Genomic DNA, 8,285 nt, shown 5'->3' with positions numbered 1-8,285 from the left:
CCCCTCACCTTCTTCTCCCAATGCCACAAAGCCAACAACTTGCTGACCCACTCCACACTCCACTTTTCAGAGTCAGTCGACTGACCCACAGAACTCCACATGATCTTCACTAGACTGACCAAAATCTTCTTGAAACAGCTTTACCAGGCACCAGCCAACCCTGTTTTGATGTCTCATGCTAAATTTACATGAAATAGATCCGTTGCTTATTACTGTCAGTGTTACAAACCCTAATCTACGATAATGTCATGGTTATGCTGCCAATGTTTTATTCTCTCTGAGGTGCAGCGTTTCTTTCATTATCGTGTTATTTATGCAATTTTCTTCTTCAAAAAGAAGGAAAAGAACACCAAAAATTACTTGGTGTATAGGGAAAGCCTAACTTGGACAGTTAAGAGAAACAAGGCTGCAGTATATGTATTTCCTTGTGCAGCTCTTATAAACAAAGTTAGGCTGCCTGAATCCTGGTGATTTACACTCTTTGGGCAAATATTGAGCTAATATCATGATTCGTGTCACGAGGCACACTCCAAAGCAGCATTGTGTTCCCTCCACTGTGTTTTAGATGTGTGCAACAGAATGTTACTGTTGGATCCAAAACGTGTTACAACTTGCTTCCTTTTCCTTTGGTATATTAGCAGAGGTTTTTGGCAAGCCTGACACCTTTTCAAAGGTTACTTGGAGGAAACTGAGCAGGTGGGGGAAATATATTTTACATCCCTCTGTGAGCCAACAGCTGTTCCAGTGGGCAGTCTCTGGCCTTATCTTTTCTTCCGTGACAGAAGTTCCACCTTTGACTCTTGGCTTTCACCAGGAAGAAGTGAGAACTTATTGTTAAAGACACTTTGATATCAATTGATCACTTTGCTCACCTAAGACTGTCATTTATATGCTAACAGCATGTTCAAGGCTGCCATTCAGCTGCCAGCTAGTCCCCAAAGGGGTTCTGAAGATTTCTTGGGTCACCTCAGACTTAGAAGTGACTCCAAGCTGACAAATCAGTCAGGGCTCCTGCTGCAGTTGGGCTTCTGGGAGGTAAAATGCAGGCTGGTCTCACCAGCTGGCTCCAGCACAGCAACCAAGCTTGGAGAATGACAAACAGCAGCTTTCTGCCACCCCAGGAGGGCCCAGCCCCACTGGTCCCTGCAGCCACCAGCACAGGGCATGTGCAGGACACAGGAGAACAGGAGAGGTATGACAGGGTAAGTGGGGTGTTCGGCTGCCAGGTCTGGAGAGATCTCACATGATGAATTTATATTCAGGGGACTGTTCACAACTGGGTGTCTTGCATATCAGAAAAGGAAGAAGGAATGCACAGCTTGGGTTCAGGGTGATGATCCCACAGTGAAAAAATAGGCACAACACCCTTTATCAACTTGGGTCAGGGCTAGCTGGGAGATTTGTACATCCATCTTGACCAGAAGAGACATGCTGTCACTATGCTCACTGTGTGGTTCTCATCCTTCACACTGGGGATCCTCCACCTCACACAGCATAGAGAGAAGGAATTGACTGAAGGTGTTGACAGGGACCATAAAACTTCAAACTGCATAAGGGGCAAAGCACACATAGACAGAGCTGAGGCAGCGCCGGCTTTTCCAGCCATATCCAGCATGGGAAGCCACCAGCCCAGGAAACTGCGAGGGGCAAAATGTTGCTGCCCATGATGTGGAAGAGCACAGCATTGATATTCTCTGTCCTGCAAAAACCTTCCTGCTCGTACTCCAGTTGGAAAACCTCCTTCACAGAGCACACCACCTCCTGAAAGGGGAGGCCTGATTCTGCCTCTGCTTCTGCTTCCTGACTCCTAGAGGAATCTGTGGATGTCAAAAGCTGCTCAAGAGTGACAGGACACATAACGCCAGTAGCTGATGATCAGGTTAATTGCTGGAGTGAGATTAGGGAGAAAAATGGTAGAAATGGCTGAGGCCATGGTCTCACAGACAGTGGCAGATCGACTGCAGCTAAAATCATTCCCTCTCGTATGCCCCCGGCAGCACAGCTGTGTGTGGTCACCCTGGGAGACACTTCACGGAACAGATCCAGATGGAAAGAGCTAGTTCAGATTATTTTTCAGATCATTAGACATTTTTGTTGGCAGCGAGACAGAGGGTGACAGGAAAGAGGAGGGACAAAGGAGGGTCAGCAGGGAGGAGTGGAACTGCTGTTGAAATGGCATCATGCTCAGATGAGGGCACACGGGCCAGCAAAGCCTAAATGTTATCTTTAAGTCATTTGGCATTCCCCAGATCTCACTGGAAAAGGGGATCTGGATCTCACAGGCACACAGATTTTGGTTTTTTTATATTGCCCAGATCCCATATCCCTACATTAGTGTAATTTCATTTCAGGTTTTGTCCTGGGGGGGCATAGTATGTGTGTGTGTGTGTCTGTGTCTGTGTCTGTGTCTGTGTATGTATACATATGTATATGTATATTCATGTACAAAATGAGAGATGAAGGAAGAAAACACACAGAGTCAGACTGAAGCTTGCATCTTCTGCATGTTTCTTCAATAAATCTATCAATTTTTCTGGTAGGAACAATCCTTAGTTGACTGCAGTTCGTGTCACAGTATTACTGTATGGCAGATGTTTGACTAATGTGTGAGCAAGCTGTAAAATACACGTGATTGTCTGTCACTTATTCTTGTTTAAAAATATCTCTACATCATTGAGGAAAGAGAAAGAGGGAAAGGAAGAATCTACATTTCCCCTGACATTGCATGGTGCACTTGAACTGTGACCCTTCCCTAAGACTTGTAAGATGACTTTTTAAGAATTCCAGTTATTGAACATCCTATAAAGCACTTTCTTCAGTTTTAAATAAAAATAAATCCAAGTCTCACTCTCTGCAGAACAAAATGTGAGAGAACACATATTGTGCAGACACATATTGTACAGTACTGCCAACAGCTGCTGCCATAATCAAAGAGCGTAGCATTTAAAAAATAATAAAAATTGGAATAAAATACTGAAAATATGACTTCTCATTAGTTTCATTCTGGTAGGAAGCTTTATGTGGCACACCTGAAGAGTTAGAGGCTTTCAGCACTGAAAGTTCTGGCATTCTGAGCTTCAGCAACTCTCATTATCTTCATCTTCAGACTTTCACTATCCTTTATATTGATGTGTTTTGGAAATAGATTAAACTATTGTCACAGAAATATGCCTTCTTTTCTGATAAAACAGAACTGCCTCCATGCTAGATAATATGTGTTGCTGATGCAGACTATTCTATTTACTATAAGTAAAAACTTATTCTTTTATGTAAGATTTTATGAAAAATAATGAGTTTTTTAGTTGCTGGATTGTGTTGATTAGGTTTGTCAGAATAAAACAACAGCACTTACATTAACAAATGTAATCTAACAAGTCCTCACAGGCATTTGGTTTGGAATGATTGTGGATATTTTTCCTGCATGGGATCACATGAAAATTTTTGCTGCTCTAGTGAAATTGCCATATAAAGTCTTAGATAACCATACCTAGAAAGCAAAAGTACAGTCTGAATGTCTTATTCAGCCTATAATCTGAAATTAACTGGCATTCAGCTACTGTTGTTTACGGACTACAATGTCCCATTGGTCTGAATGGCAGATTACAAATATAAACATAAAAGTCTTTGCCCTGGGGAATGTACAGTCCACTAGATGAGTTATCTCACAAATGCTGACACAGTGTGACCAACAAGGGGTAGATTTTTCCTTATTCTAGTATTTGAGCAATAAAACATCACCGTATCACTAATAGGAACTTGCTAAGTTTTTGTCACTACCAGGCAAACACCTAACTAGAGCATCTGAGAAATGGCTACCATTAAAAAAAGATATCTGGTAATTAAAGGCTATGATTAGCTCAAAAAGGAGAATATGGCATTGTCAGCCAACACTGTCTGGATATAAGATTACTCATTTTAAATGCCATAGTTTTCATATGTAATGTTCTCAGTTACCAAGGGATAATAGACTCTTTATTGAAAACCTACTCAAATTTTCCCACCCGGGAGTTCTAAATGAATCTATACACACTTTGTACCTTGTTTATATCAGCCAATATGTATTATTCAACAAGGACCAAGGGCAATTCTCCAATGTCTGAGAGTTAAGGAGACTTATCATGTCAATTTTTCTAACTCAGTGCTTTACAATACAATCTCACTGCTGTATAAATCACCAATAAATAATAACTTCCTTAATACCATTTTCACCTTCCATTAACCAAAATGTTCTTAACTTTAAATTGAAAAATTAAATAAAGGAATATTGCTCTTTTCGGTATTACCTGCACTGTTCATCATTTTACTATTCAATAAAATAGAATATAACAACAGGATTCAACTTGTAGGTTCACTGTTAGAGAATTCTAATCAACTTCTATGTTGCACTATTTCAGCTGGAAACAGGGGCAGATGAAAGTCTAGAGACAAAATTTATATTTAAAAAATGTTTCAGGATACAACCACAATTTTATTAGTCTAATTATTTTGGAAATGCAATTACCCTTTAGAAATGTAAATCAATAGTAGCTATCTTTTTATACTTTTGCTATTTACGTTTCTGTTACTTTTATTAACTCTACATCTATTTCACCTATGCCAATTATATATAATGTGGGCATTATTTGCAAGAAATTGTAATAAAATTCCATGTACCAGCTTAGCAGAAATAAGGCAAATAACACAGCTCGAACAACAAAAATATACATCAGAAGCTTCAAATAGGCCTGCCACAAAAAAAGTAATGGCTAAAGAGCCTGTGTTAGCCCTCCCTCAAAGGCCAGCAGACTCAGCTCCTTTGATGACAGAAAGGATATAAAGTTTAATCCTGAACCAAGGTGAGAAACTTCAGCCATTTTCACTATCATGACAAATAATAAAGTTCTTGTTTTGGTGGTAATTTTCTTTATAGATTTCCTCTAGATATAAACTTTCCTAAGTGATGGCTTACTCATCGTGATAATATACCTAATGACAGCATCGGTTCATTTGGTCATATTTTTATTATTTCTTTGGTTTTCAAATGTATACCTCAAAAGAAATTCTTAAAATATATAAGAGACTACCACATAAAATTCATTGCTAACATATACAAAAAAAACCCCACATATTTCACTTAATTCCCACTTTATTTTTCCCATCTCCACCTTCAGTGAAGTTATTCTGAGCTCCATCTTGCTCTACATAATTTGTATTTCAACTGCATCCTCAAGTTTGCACCTTCTGTATTTTTTTTCCACTTGAGTTCATAATGAAGGTACAAAGAGTCCTTGCCTTGGCAGCAAAGGGTGCAACTGTATTTGTTAAGAGCCACTGCAGAGGATGCTCTAGCCCAGCACTCCCTGTTTTATTTATCATCAGTGTTAAGACAGGTGACAGTGGCACAACTGTTGCAAGGACTATTTCCAATCTTGTGCTTGGCAGAATATTTTCAGTTCAAGCTGAAATATTTTTCACATGGCAGAAGCTAATCAGGACCTGTTTCACCCCATTTGTCACAACAGACTTGCAAATAGCAGTCACTGATATCTGCTGATGCAATTTCCGGGGTACACAGATGACTCAAGAATTCCTACAGTTTTTGAAAGCTGTGATGAAAGCTCCCATGTTTGCCCACGCTCATCAAAATTCTGTTAAATGTACTCTCTTTCCATAGGTTTCAAGTTTCTAGAACTCCTCTGTTTTTAAAAACATCAACAGTGTTGCCTCTCTAAAAGGCATGCAGACACCTGGTGACTTGTACATATGCAAGTACCAAGCCAACATATACTTTACTATTCTAAGTGAATCTTTCCCAGGCCTATGTTCCAATTTTCCAGTGCACTGGCAAGAAATAAATTTGCTGAACTCTAAAAAAGACCATTTTTCAGCAGTGATTATAACTGTTTTTATCCACCATTCCAAACTGAGAGAACAAGCAAAATCATTTTTGCACCTGCCTCCTCACTGCAAAGTTTGAGAAGTTGAGTTTGTCACAGTGGTTGCTGGCTAGCTTGAAGTAGAGACATGTGCCTGTACTCCAGACAATTATATGATTTACTTTCCAAACACATTTTTCTCTGTCTTTGAACAAGAATTGGAGGAGGAGTGACTTATTCAATTGAATTGACTACTGAGTCTTGCAAACAGTATCCACAACCATGGACTATGTGCTTGTACTGGATGCACCACGGTATTCCTCACCAGCCTCTTGTTTTTGGTAAGTATCAGACATTTTTAAAATGTCTCTGGCAGCTGGCTGGCTAATTAGTCTTGCAAAGCAGTTTGATATACAAAAAAGTCCAGATAATCAAAGTTTTGAATGAATTTTAGGATCACATCTGGTCTGCTTCTCCAGATAATTACGTTCATTCCAACATATTACATGAATGTAAGAAATACAAAACACTATTAGGTTTCCATTTTCAACACCTTTTCCTTATCTGCCTTATACTCTAAACTGATGCATGATGTATAAAAATGAGTAATTGCAAAAGACTCAGTCAATGTTCTTGGCAGATATTATCAAAAACATTGTTGATCCATTCAAGCAATTCCAAGCGGGCAACATCAAATATGACTATTTTGTAGCCAAGAAAGGAATTAATTCCGTACTAATCTAAAGAGGTGCTTCATCTCTAACTATGTCAAGCCTGGCAGAACAGGTATTATTCCATCCCTCCAGCAGCTGCTGGATAAAGCCTCAAGCTATGGTGCCAAATTCTACACATATTCCTCACAAACATGTCTCCTGGAAATGTTTGCCAAGAGTAAACAGAAGATTGCAAATGGTTTTGAAGTCACCATCCTGGGTGTGTTTCTGTGTACCCTGTGCATTTATGCACATGGCCTTCGCACAGAGTTTAATCAAAAACATTTATACTGGCAGCTTCAATATTTCCAGAGCTGTTGGTACCTCACATCCCTGCCTATTGCAGGGGAGATGGCAGAGGGCAGGTGGTTTGCACAACAGTCACTTACTGCTGGATTGCTTTTAATTGGGCAACAAATGAATGTCTTTACCAGGTGCTCCCCTGCATGCACTACACTCCTGCTGTGCTCTGCTGTGCTCTGCTCATCTGCAGCCTGAGAGGATCCATCCCATCCCTAACCCTGCAGGCTGTCCCTGACATCGAGTGTCCCCTGTTTACATCTCACAGCGATAAATTACAGATTTTCTGCATATAGTTTTAGATTTTCTGGATATAGTTTTACAAACGGCAACAGAACAGCAGCTACATTTACACAGTATCAGGTATCCTCCCCAGTCACCTCCTGAAGGCTCTCAACGTTCTCACAAGCCATGTCCTGCACACAGAGGGAAGTAACAGCACAACATCTTACTGAGAAGTCCATAGTAGGTTGTCTACCAGGATTCAAGGGTTGTCTTCCTCTCCTGAGCTACTGAATGAGACACATGATGCCCCAACCTGCTTAGTATTTAAATGCAGCTCACATTCTTCATTATCCTCATAACGTGACTTCCTAAAAAATAGCAGTAAATGAGCTTTAGGAAATTATTTCTTCCAGATGTGACTGTAAAAACTGTATTAACTGAAGAAGTCTATCACATGAGCACAGAAGACACAGGAATCATGGAATTTCTGAAGATCAAACTGTGGATCTGCTGACACTCAATGTTATAAACTCAGAGATTACTCTTCTGAGAGCCATCCACGTGTACAGTGGTGGGAACTGTTAGTTTATGTGATGAAGGGATAATCACCATAAACACAAAGTCCTGGAGATGGGCAGAGGACAGTACCAAGCAGAGGAAGCCCTATGGCACCTGGTCCTGGATATTCCCAGAGACCTCAGCAGAGAACACAGTCTGGGTGTTGGAGGAGTCTGCAGGAGTTGTTCTCACCAGACAGCCTTGTAGGCTGAGCAGGGTTATTGCCTGCAGGTGTTCAGGGCTCATTATGGGATGGGCATTTGAGGAATGGTGTAAAACTTACTGCAGGATGTCTTTAAGGGATTGATAAGAATGTGTGATACCTATGGGATATTAAGGGTAAAGACCAAAGGTGAGAACAGGAGGATGAAGTTTGCTTGTGAAGGAACAGGTGTGGAAAATACAGAGATAAGTGCATGTAAACATGCTGCTGGTCAGTGTGCTTGACTCGTCATGCCCTGTTCACCACAGTCTTCTTGTTAAACTGCATTTTTAACTTCTTTCCTGGGTGAGGGACCCTGTTCTGTGTACATGGCTGTGTGTATATGGGAGGTGCATGCAGCAGCTGGATTCAAGCAGTGGATCAGAGGGGCCAAGACTCTGGATGCCAGTAACTGGAGAAACCAGTGTGTGT

This window comes from Pseudopipra pipra, chromosome 2 (assembly GCF_036250125.1).
Source record: "Pseudopipra pipra isolate bDixPip1 chromosome 2, bDixPip1.hap1, whole genome shotgun sequence".
Classification (NCBI taxonomy): Eukaryota; Metazoa; Chordata; class Aves; order Passeriformes; family Pipridae; genus Pseudopipra; species Pseudopipra pipra.
Note: the sequence above shows the minus strand (reverse complement) of the source record.